Raw genomic sequence first — 12,834 nt, forward strand, 5'->3', positions numbered from 1 at the left:
ATGTAAAGGCTTGGAACAGAATCAAGGGTAAGCGGAAACTGAGGAACTCTTGTTTTTAAGAAAGTGACCAATGGGAGCTGAAGGTTCCGGAAACCGCTGACTATCCAAGGGACTCAGAATTACCGTAAATTATCTAGATCAAAGTACAAACAGATGGTCCACGACATTCGCATCTACGCTCAGTTCGTTGTGAACATGTTATCCGCCTATTACCCTGCTTTAGACAGTAATTAGACATGAAGATACAGATGGCTTGAACAGAAGAGAACTTCAGAGCAATACACGACACAGTGAACCCGAATTTTTTCATTGCAGCAGACGTTAATATCGAACTAACGAAACCAAGGAACCACTGCGTTGTGATGCTCAGAGAATTACAAATATTAATTACGACTGTTAAGATTCGTCTGCCTAAAATCATAAGTCAGGAATAAATATCGCTCACAGACTACATGTTATATAGAGTTCCAAAGATAATTTCATTATATTATACAGGGTTATTCATAATTTCCTGATACATTACAAAAAATCGCTAGACTTGAATGGTGCAATGGATGGTAACATAGGACACGCCGATAGAAAGAGAAACTCTCCAAGTTTATTTTACATACCTCATAAATGCTCTACGTGTCCTCAATTTGTGACGAGGCAGACGTCAAGCCGATAATCCATTTCCGCTCACACCTACTGCTGCATGTCACGATCGATTTGTGAGATGGCAGCGATGATTCGTCTTCGGAGCTCAGGTAGATCCCGTGGCAGAGGCGGTACAAAGCCCCGGTCCTTCACGTACCCCCATAAAAAACCACATGACGTCAGGTCAGGTGATCGAGGTGGCCAACGAAGCAGTGCATGGTCATAGAGCATTTATGAGGTATGCAAAATAAACTTGGAGAGTTTCTTTTTCTATCGGCATGTCGCATGTTACCATCCATTGCACCATTGAAGTCTAGCGATTTTTTGTAATGTCTCAGGGAATTATGAATAACCCTGTATATCATATATTTTATATATATATTGTCATGTTATGATTCATCAGGTACAGCCATGGACCTAAAATGTTCCCCTCTTTAAAGAACTACGTCGATAAAAGCTGCAGAATCTTCAAAAACACACAGTAAAATCTCATAGAATTTCAAGACATTACTTCAGTGATGCGATAATTAAACCGAATGCTGCAATTTACCAATTCCTTGATATGTACGGCGGTTTTCTCGAGGAGCTAAAGAGAATCCTTGCTTTTCTGGAACCAGAATGTCGATAAACTGGGGCCTATCCTGAACTCTTCATCACACTGTAGTAAAGCTTCATGGATTCTTTCCAGTGGGAATATGACCGATGCCTACAGACGTCGTTCATGTGTTCCGCTGTTCCGTTCTGAGCACGTCTGAGGGCCTAATCATCAGATCCGAAAATGACATTAACCTAACCGTTGTAACACACGACCCTGAGAATAGATCCGCGTTGTCTTATAAGCGACCAGATTACTACAAAGATTAATTCTAAAATCCACATAAGCCCCCAGGTTTTGTATTCGGAGAGAGAAAATCTTCTTCTCTAGAGCTTACAAAACAGAGATTATGTACATAATGATCTGGACCAGAGACGTAATGACAGTCAATGCAATACAAAGACAACCAAATCAGGGAATAAGTTAAGGCTTTGGCCCGGATGTTCTTTTGTTAAATCTTATGTGGTACCGCCTGATTCGACTTCTAATGGTTAAGTGAAGTGTTTTCTTCGCGGTACGGTCTGGATTCATAAATAATATTCAGACGATCTTCGGCTTCAAAGGGTTAACCAGCTGATTTTCGTAATGGTGAGGTGTAGTGTTTTCTTCGCGGTACGGACTGAATTCATAAATAATATTCAGACGATCTTCGGCTTCAAAGGGTTAACCAGCTGATTTTCGTAATGGTGAGGTGTAGTGTTTTCTTCGCGGTACGGTCTGGATTCATAAATAATATTCAGACGATCTTCGCCTTCAAAGGGTTAAAGGCTGTCGAACTACAGCAGCTAACAGGAAAATTATATCCTGAGGTACTTTGATCCGGTTCATACCCTCCCATATTCTAGTTTATTTTATCTTAGCCAGTGGGTCGCGACCCGCATGTAGGTCCGCGGCTTAATTTAAGCCATGATGTCCCGAAAATTATTATTATTATTATTATTAATATGGTACATTGTATTTGTAATGTTTTACTTTTATTATTATTGAAATGAATTGAATTATTTTGTGGTTTTAATTTTATAAGTTTTCTCTGTTTTTTTTATTGTTTAATGTTTATTTAGTATTATTAATTTAATTATATTACTTAGGTGTCGTATTTTGCCCATTCACTTGTGAAACATTATTCAATAAATGAATTGAAATGAATTGAATTATTTTGTGGTTTTAATTTTATAAGTTTTCTCTGTTTTTTTTATTGTTTAATGTTTATTTAGTATTATTAATTTAATTATATTACTTAGGTGTCGTATTTTGCCCATTCACTTGTGAAACATTATTCAATAAATGAATTGAATTGAATTATTTTGTGGTTTTAATTTTATAAGTTTTCTCTGTTTTTTTTATTGTTTAATGTTTATTTAGTATTATTAATTTAATTATATTACTTAGGTGTCGTATTTTGCCCATTCACTTGTGAAACATTATTCAATAAATGAATTGAAATGAATTGAATTATTTTGTGGTTTTAATTTTATAAGTCTTCTGTTTTTTTTATTGTTTAATGTTTATTTAGTATTATTAATTTAATTATATTACTTAGGTGTCGTATTTTGCCCATTCACTTGTGAAACATTATTCAATAAATGAATTGAAATGAATTGAATTATTTTGTGGTTTTAATTTTATAAGTTTTCTCTGTTTTTTTTATTGTTTAATGTTTATTTAGTATTATTAATTTAATTATATTACTTAGGTGTCGTATTTTGCCCATTCACTTGTGAAACATTATTCAATAAATGAATTGAATTGAATTATCGTCACAGTACCTAACTCATCACATACAGAAATAATTGTTTTGCAGATAAGAAATGATTTATTTCTGTAATACGAGCCTCTGAAATGTTGGTCGCCTGGATCATCCGAGTGACAGACCTGTACACCAACTACTACACTACCGCGGTAGATTAGTGTTTGCCAGGGGTTAGTGTACCAGCCCAGGACTCCAAAGTGTCGAATGACCTGAAAACGTCCTAGAGACAAATCCCTAAACGTCGTGCGTATAAAATATGCCTGGTAATGCCCAACACAGTATTACAGCAACGAATCGACCATTTTCAAGGCGGAGTGCCATATTGTAATGGTAATGTATCTCGGCCATGCGATGCTATGCCTAGTTGCCGATAGATGGCAATGCGGCATGGTGATTGCTAAGTCTTGTGAGCGGCACAGACTTCATTCAACTGCTCGGTTGTGTGAAGAGTGGATTGGCGGGGGGGGGGGGGGGGGAACCCATTAAATGTGTTTGTCCAATGGCTGAACATACGAGAGAATCCCCTCCAAGGCCACAAGCGAAATGTGTTGAAACAACCAACAGACATGGTGTTGTAAATAGGTTTAATGCCTGATACAGCGTTCGATAACCATATCCTCCCGAACAGATGAATGAAGCCTGTGCAATTGTGCGTTGCAAATTACACGTGTTTTTTTTTTAGAGTCAAGCTATCCTCCTGATGAAGGCAGTGGACAATCGAGAGAAGCTCAAATCCTGCTTACAGCTACTGAAGGTCTGGACCCAACTGTTTCAACACCAATATATGTTAACCGCATTTTCAAAATCCAAAATATTTTCCTGGCCCTCGAATTGTTCCCTTGTTTCAACGTGACAGACCCTGCCTTCAGCAACGAAGATCCGGACAGAAGATCACCTCCCCTTGTCGACGATCAGCTGTTCTCAAAAATACACGATTCCAGAAAGTAACTAGATCAGATGGTAATTTTACCTGGAACTGAGTTAGCGGCAAGATGTTATCCTCCCGTCACATTCAATGTCTTCCAAGTGTTAGTTTTACACCTGAAAGTTTCTTCGCAAAAATTACGCGTTCATTTCTTGTCTCCCCCCCATTCAAACTACGCGAACAGCTTACATCAGCCTTCTCCTTCCTGTTCCTCACTCAATTCCTTTAAGGCGGGTTACGTGATCGCGAACCTCCTAAGTTCCTCGATCACGTCATGTATTTCCCTAACGCTCAAGCGAAACATCTTTACATTCAAATTTAAAAAGACGTATTCTCTGAATACCAGAGACGTTGATTCTCATTTTAAACGTGGCATCAACAATTATTTATCTTTTCTACGGATCCATAACGTTAACAAACATCTGCTAACATACAAGTCAATGGTTTATGCAACTGATTTGCGGTGATGTTGCATAACAACAAGGCGAATCAGGTATTTGTGTAATCGAGAGTTTCGAAACACGGAAAGAGTGGCTTGTTTTGTGTCGTACTACAGTATTCATTCATAATAACCATGAACACTCCCTCCATATAAAATATGCAAAAATATAGCTAACAATTCAGCATGAAATTGAAGTTTTGAATGTATCAGCTGTAGACAACCTTCACAAAGTTAACTCACTGACACAATTAGCAAATTCCAGATTAAAATTACGTCAGAAGTACTTACATATTTCTACGCTTGAGGACGCTGGCAGTCGGCGTACGTATTTCCGGTACGGAAGTAGGTACCACACATTTTAGCCACAGAGTGTTCGGATGGCCTCGGATGCTGAAACCAAATTTAATGGAAAATAGTGACAGATATCAGAAGCAGTGCGCCGCGTAACGCGACTTCCAGATAATGCAATCGGGGCGAATCCGTGCGTTTTTCCTACGTCAGTAGCTTGCGGATAACAAACGCAAAGCACAGAAATGTCCCTGGGAAAATGATGTTCTTAGGATGGACAGTACACGCTTCCTTCCCTCTGATACCCTGGCCTTAAATTCAAACGGATTTTAACCGCACAGATTCGCCTCGATACAAAACCAAGTACTAATATTCTGTACCAACTACCACCAGCCCCATGCGTGCTACATGCCGTCTCATTTCATCCTATTAACATCAGGTGTAGAGTACACATCGTGGAACACCTCAGTTTGGAATTCTCTCCAGCATTTAACTTTTGCTAAATTGGATAACTAATTCAATCACATAAAGTTAAACAAGAATAGATTAGTCCAGTGGTATTCAACCTGGGGTACGCGAAGACATCTTAGGGGGTACATGAAATTTTAAAAAAAATATATATTATTTTATGATAAACACTGAATAATCAGTAATGTAATTTATTTTATTTATTTTAGATGTAGATTATATACTACGTATAACTTGAATTATACACCAACAACTTTGGGGGTACAAAGTTGAAGAGAAATTATATCTGGGGGTACGCGAAGACATTTTTGGGGGTACGAGAAATTTAAAAAAAATATATTATTTTATGATAAACACTGAATAATCGGTAATGTAATTTATTTAATTTATTTTAGATGTAGATTATATATTATGTATAACTTGAATTATACACCAACAACTTTGGGGGTACAAAGTCGAAGAGAAATTATATCTGGGGGTACGAGAACAAAAATTTTGAATACCACTGGATTAGTCTATCACGAAATCCTGGGTAGAACCTCTGACGCCCACTTAATGCTAATGTATTCGACGTCGAACATAAGCTTAATGCATTGGCATAACAAATACAGGCCTACATAATATTTCAAATGCTTCATTACATCCGGAGAGGCAAGTAAGTCCTCTTAACATTATACTAACTGTCTTAAGTGATCCATCACCGAGCAATATTTCCAGCAGCTTTAAATTTCCCTGATATGACATCAATGTTTCAACTCGTCGCCATATTTGCGATTCTAGCGATACAAAAATAGTCCATGCACAGAATTTATATGTGCCCATTCTAAATATGAGACTCTCAGTTTGGGAAACCCTGATTCACAACAGTCGCTACGATTACACAACATGAACGCACAGAAGCTCTATCTAAGAGCGTACCCGTTTTTAATTCAATGCGAGTCCGCGGTAACCTTGGGCTTGGTCCGGATATTGCACAATACTCAAAAGCGTGTAATTAATTCACCGCATTGAAAGTCGACGCGTGAGCGCTTGGCATTTGTTTCATAACACTGCGTCTTGGTGGGTGTTGAACGACGGCAAATTCAGCTTCGTATTAACACTTGTTCCTTCAAGACCCCCTGTTCTAATTGGAAGAGAGAAATGCCTTTCACAAGCAGGAAGACGTATCTTTGTGTTTCAATACTGATATGATGGTGAGACATGTACGAGGTGCGATCGGAAAGTTTCAAGACTGCGCCTATAAAAACCCGTACACTTATCTCAGGTATTAAATTCATCCATCACCCTCGAAGTAGTTCCCCTGGGAGTGTACACAACGATCCCAGCGCCGCTGCCAAGCCTGGAAGCATCCCTGGAAATCTTTCTTTGTCAGCCTGTCAAGCACCATCTGCGATTCTGCCTGAATCTCTTCTATCGTCTCAAATCTCCTTCCCTTTAGCTGAATTTTCATCTTTGGGAAGAGGAAGAAGTCACACGGAGCTTAGAAAGGAAGTTGGGGTCGGTTCTTGCAAGATCTTTGAGCTCCTGACAAACGAGAAGTCGATTCTGCTTCTGGTCCTCAGACACGATGCGTCGCATGTGGAGTTCTTCCTTTAGAATCAGCTGACAGGTCCCATAGCCTATCCCAACAATGTCGCACAAGTCGTTGATGGTACGACGTCGATCTTCGTGAATGGCCTGCCGAATCTTCGTAACATTTTCGGGCGTTGTGCTCGAAGATGGTCGTCCAGAACGCTCGTCATCATCGACAGAGGTTCGGCCATTTTTAAGACGTGAATGCCACACAAAAGTTTGCGGACTCCCCAAATGCTTGCTTTAGCATTTCATACGTTTCCGTAGCCGTTTTGGCGAGTCTTTGGCAAAATTTGATGCACACGCCATTCCGAAATCGCAGGAGGGTCGGTGTAATGCACTACCAAAACGCCCGTAACTAAGAAACAAATGCTAATTCGATGATGCCGGCTGGCACACTGATTCACTATGAATGTAGGCCGCACCCCCTAAAGACAGAAGCTCGTACTACATCCGGTTCGCCCTCTATTGACACAGTCTTGAAACTTTCCGATCGCACCTCGTATACAGCATTTTAGTGTGAAAAGACCTTTTGGAAGTCGCAGGTTTAGATACGAGAATAATATTAAAGCTGATCTTAAATAAATGGTATGTGGACTGGTTTCATCTGACCCATATAAGGTCCTGTGGCGAGCTCCTGACAATACGGCACCTAACCTTGGACTTCCAGAAGAGGAGAAGAATTTCTAGGGCTAAACAGTCATTAGTTTCTCAATAATAACTCCGCTCTGTAAAGTTAATTAATTATCACGACAATTTAATGACAAGGTAACAAGATACAGTTCATAAAACAATTCAAGCAGTGGATCGTTGGTTGGAATCCCGCTCGTGACACGTTTTCCTGTGATTGGCCTAGAAGTTCTGTCATTAGTTTGCAGGTATTTCTTGTTTCAGAAGTAAATTATCAGTTAATCCACAGGAGCTGATAAAATATAATTACGTAAAAGTGGTCATTAACTAATTTAAATTTATGCCCGATTAATTTGTTATGTTTATAATTGATTTAATATGTCGTTAATGTTCTAACCTAACTGCAAGTACGATAGCATGAGACTGGATATGGTATATATTTTTTTTAAACTTTTAATATTAAGAATAAAATATGTTCTTATTTGCTATTTGCGATGTTTAGATCTGTGACGTATTGGCGTGGGAAAACTTCTCAATTTAAAAAAAGTCACTTAATGTTGCGAGGGAAATGAAATAAAGGAGGTTTATTCTGGTTAGGTTATGTAGCGGGAAGGAGATGGGCGGGAAAGGTATTGATAAATATAAGTACCCAAGAATGAGACCCAGAATGAGATGGAAATACGAAGAAGGATCTTAGGGAAATAGGTCATGAGGTCAGAATAGAAACGTGTGGATATTAACAAAGTATCAGATTGGATATTATACTAGACCAATGGTATTCAACCTGGGATACGCGAAATTTAAAAAAAAATACATTATTTTGTGATAAACACTGAATAATCAGTAATGTAATTTATTTAATTTATTTTAGATGTAGATTATATACTACGTATAACTTGAATTATACACCAACAACTTTGGGGGTACAAAGTTGAAGAGAAATTATATCTGGGGGTACGCGAAGACATCTTAGGGGGTACGTGAAATTTAAAAAAAATATTATTTTATGATAAACACTGAATAATCAGTAATGTAATTTATTTAATTTATTTTAGATGTAGATTATATACTATGTATAACTTGAATTATACACCAACAACTTTGGGGGTACAAAGTTGAAGAGAAATTATATCTGGGGGTACGCGAAGACATCTTAGGGGGTACGTGAAATTTAAAAAAAATATTATTTTATGATAAACACTGAATAATCAGTAATGTAATTTATTTAATTTATTTTAGATGTAGATTATATACTACGTATAACTTGAATTATACACCAACAACTTTGGAGGTACAAAGTTGAAGAGAAATTATATCTGGGGGTACGCGAAGACATCTTAGGGGGTACGTGAATTTTTTTTTAAAAAAAATATTATTTTATGATAAACACTGAATAATCAGTAATGTAATTTATTTAATTTATTTTAGATGTAGATTATATACTACGTATAACTTGAATTATACACCAACAACTTTGGAGGTACAAAGTTGAAGAGAAATTATATCTAGGGGTACGCGAAGACATCTTAGGGGGTACGTGAATTTTTTTTTAAAAAAAATATTATTTTATGATAAACACTGAATAATCAGTAATGTAATTTATTTAATTTATTTTAAATGTAGATTATATACTACGTATAACTTGAATTATACACCAATAACTTTGGGGGTACAAAGTTGAAGAGAAATTATATCTGGGGGTACGCGAAGACATCTTAGGGGGTACGTGAAATTTAAAAAAAATATTATTTTATGATAAACACTGAATAATCAGTAATGTAATTTATTTAATTTATTTTATATGTAGATTATATACTACGTATAACTTGAATTATACACCAACAACTTTGGGGGTACAAAGTTGAAGAGAAATTATATCTGGGGGTACGCGAAGACATCTTAGGGGGTACGTGAAATTTAAAAAAAAATATTATTTCATGATAAACACTGAATAATCAGTAATGTAATTTATTTAATTTATTTTAGATGTAGATTATATACTACGTATAACTCGAATTATACACCAACAACTTTGGGGGTACAAAGTTGAAGAGAAATTATATCTGGGGGTACGCGAACAAAAAAGGTTGAATACCACTGTGCTAGCCAATCATGTTGTGAACATGCGAGCTGGAAATGATGACCTGGTTCAAAACAGAGACCAAAGATGAGGTTGTCGTGAACAAGGAAACTTGTGGGTCCTACAAAACATGGAATTTCCTGGCCGGTTAAACATCTGTCACTCGCTCAAGAAAGACCCGGAATTTCACATAGGAGACATCATCGTCTTCTTCAGTAACATCTGTCTCAGGCTCTGGATTCCAGACTGCCAAAAGCATTTTATCATATTTGAATCTTTCCTAGACCATCTATAAACATTCCATCCTAAACTACTGTTCGATGGCAACTTGAATTATGTCGATAATAAAACTACCTGCAAGCAGCACTTGGGCTGTGGGCTGTGCTGGATGGAACGTTCTTGAACCGAACAAACCAGAGTTTCTCTCAGCCGAGGGGAATAGTGAACAAGATGCAGCAGGAGCAACCAAACCAAAGTAAACAAGCTTAAAATTAGGAACGTTACAGACTAAATCAACTTCCCTGCCCAACTCATTGACGCTTTCTATAAAAATTTAAACGCTGGTGACGTCAGGACCTTCAAAACTATGTGGCTGTTGTCTCCGGCAGGAGGAAGGTGGAGGGGGGAATGGGGGGGGAGGGGAGGTAGCACCGATAGTGAAAGCAAATCCAGCCAGTATGTTAACTTAAGCCAAGCCAATGAAGAAACACTAAAAAGAGAAGTCTCGCACAGATACAGCTGACCTTGTGAAGGACACGGTTCTTGGCAGCATGGCCGTAGGTCCTGTGCGTGGAATAATGCTACTCTCGGTTATTACCGTCCGTAGTTTACAACCTGTGGCCAGCAGCGTTCGCCGGGTACAACACGGCCTTCTGCCTTCTAAATAAACGGCCATTACTCGAATGATTTAATTGTAGCGGTTAGAACGCTGGCCTTGTAATCCTGGGGGTCTCGGGTTCGATTCCCGGCGGTGCCCGAATTTATAACTTGTGTTGGGCAAGGCCGTGGTCTAGGCAACACGGAGTTTTCCTCCGTGGCATCCCAACATTTACTCCATTCACACACAGAAGAAGGCAATGGCAAACCACTTCTGGATCATCTGCCAAGAACGTATATGAACAGGTCCCAGTCCGAGAAGAGAAAAGGATGGAAGGATCCTGTTCATATGGACCTGTCGTCAGACAGAACACTAAATAATAATAAGATGAGGTGGTCTAGCGGTTAGAACGCTGACCTTGTAATCCTGGGGTCTCGGGTTCGATTCCCGGCGGTGCCCGAATTTATAACTTGTGTTGGGCAAGGCCGTGGTCTAGGCAACACGGAGTTTTCCTCCGTGGCATCCCAACATTTACTCCATTCACACACAGAAGAAGGCAATGGCAAACCACTTCTGGATCATCTGCCAAGAACGTATATGAACAGGTCCCAGTCCGAGAAAAGGATGGAAGGATCCTGTTCATATGGACCTGTCGTCAGACAGAACACTAAATAAATATAAATAAAATATTTTCTCCATGTTTGATCCTAACCCAGGACCATACGATTAACAGCTGAACCCGAGTCAGATTTCTTGATGCTACAGTAAAGTCCGTTTCGGTAAATGTTCATCTGACACGTTTCCTATTCAAAACGATCTTCAACAAGGGGATGCTTTATTTCCGTTGCTTTTTAACTTCGCTTTAGAAAATGCCATTAGAAAGGTCCGAAAAAACAGATGGAAATTGATCTATGCTGATGATTTGAATCTATTGTAAGATAACATAAATACCATAAAAACACCGAAGTTCTGATTGGCCCCAGTAAGGAGGTTGGTCTGGAACTAAACACAGAGAATACCAAGTACAAGTTCATATCTCGTCACCAGAATGGAGGACAAATAGTTGCATAAAGATAGCTAACGAATACTTTGAAAATATTGCGAAGTTCAGATATTTGGGAGTAACAGTAACAAATCAAAATTTGATTCACGAGGAAATTTAGAGCAGATTAAATTCGGGTAATGCTTGCTACCACTCAGTTCGGGGCCTTCGTCTCTTTGCATGCTGTCTAAAAAGGTAAATTTTAAATATATTTATTTTGTACAGTCTATACACAAACGTTTGAAGTTTATTGGTGCTGTAAAAATTATATAATATTAAAACATTTTGTTGTGTAAAATATTATATTAGCGCTCTTAATCGTAAATACGATTTTACATTATATTTTTTTAGCGCTTTTATTAAAACGACATGTTTCGACGGGTAATACCGTCGTCTTCAGGTTTTTATCAATTTAAAATATTTTAAAAACTATTAGATATTTAATGCAATATATTATAATGATCCGTAGTTCTGTTTGTAGCTTTCCATTTTCATGGTAAGTTGCTTATTGTAGTCAGACGTTATATTTATCTGTGGAATTAATATAATATTTTACACAACAAAATGTTTTAATATTATATAATTTTTACAACACCAATAAACTTCAAACGTTTGTGTATAGACTGTACAAAATAAATATATTTAATCAAACACAAACATGACGCATATAAGATACAAAAAGTAAATTTTAAAATTTGTAAACCTACAACTTTTCCTGTATTTTTGTATGGGTGTGAAACTTGGTCTCTGACTCTAAGTGAGGATCGTAGTCTGAGGGTGTTTGAGGTCAGTGTGCTGAAGAGAATGTTTGGAACTAAGAGGGACGATTTACTAGGAGGCTGGAGAAAGTTGCATGTACTTATCACCAAATGTAATTAGACTGATAAAGTCAATTAGGATGAGATTGGCGGGGCATGTAGCCCGCATGGGAGAGAAGAGGGATGAATGCAAACAGGGTTTTTGGTGGGCAAACCAGAAGGAGAGAGACCACTAGGAAGTCGTGGACGTAGATGGGAGGATAATATTAAAATGGAGGCATTACCTTCCTCCTATGAAATGTTGATATCTGCCTGTAAGTTCACACTACGTTTTAGCCCAGAAGGCCAACGTCGGCATCCTCCAACTCCAACTCCGACCGAAACACGACACTTCCCCGCGAAGGAAAATACAACCAGGGCGCGTTTCCGTTAATTCTATTTTCGAATCTCCATTCACGTGTTCGTCCCGCTGACTAAGACCACGTCGTTTTGTGGACGACAATCCGTTCTCCTGTCACGTGTTCACGGCTGGAACCATCAGGTCGAGAGTGAGGGAGAGAGAGAGAGAGAATACCAGCGACGTCGGCTCCTCTGTCCCGGGCTCCAGACACACATTCATCCAAGTCTTTCCCCCACAAAACTCACAATTCATGCCGCTTGATTAATAACTCTGCTTCATACTCGGGAGGTCCCGCATTCAAATCTCGGCCCGCAGGTCGGATATCCTACATAATTTGAGCGGTTTTCCTCAGTCACTTAAAATTTCACAAGTACAAGCCATTAGATTCTGTCTACAAAACACATTTCTATTAAATCCAATTTAAAATTATC

At 38.3% G+C, this 12,834-nt stretch overlaps 1 protein-coding gene across 1 annotated transcript in view; it reads right to left on the reverse strand.

Annotated features, from left to right (window-relative positions):
* Positions 1-12,834, reverse strand: part of XNP (ATRX chromatin remodeler XNP) — a 190,136-nt gene that overhangs the window by 146,231 nt on the left and 31,071 nt on the right. Inside the window, exon 2 of the mRNA XM_087352021.1 lies at positions 4,637-4,738. The gene's annotated coding sequence lies outside the window, so the exon portion shown is untranslated. The remainder of the gene's footprint in view (positions 1-4,636; positions 4,739-12,834) is intronic.

Source organism: Zootermopsis nevadensis, unplaced genomic scaffold (assembly GCF_977971745.1).
Source record: "Zootermopsis nevadensis isolate Lab colony 2312 unplaced genomic scaffold, Znev_1.0 Znev_ptg000020l, whole genome shotgun sequence".
Lineage (NCBI taxonomy): Eukaryota > Metazoa > Arthropoda > Insecta > Blattodea > Termopsidae > Zootermopsis > Zootermopsis nevadensis.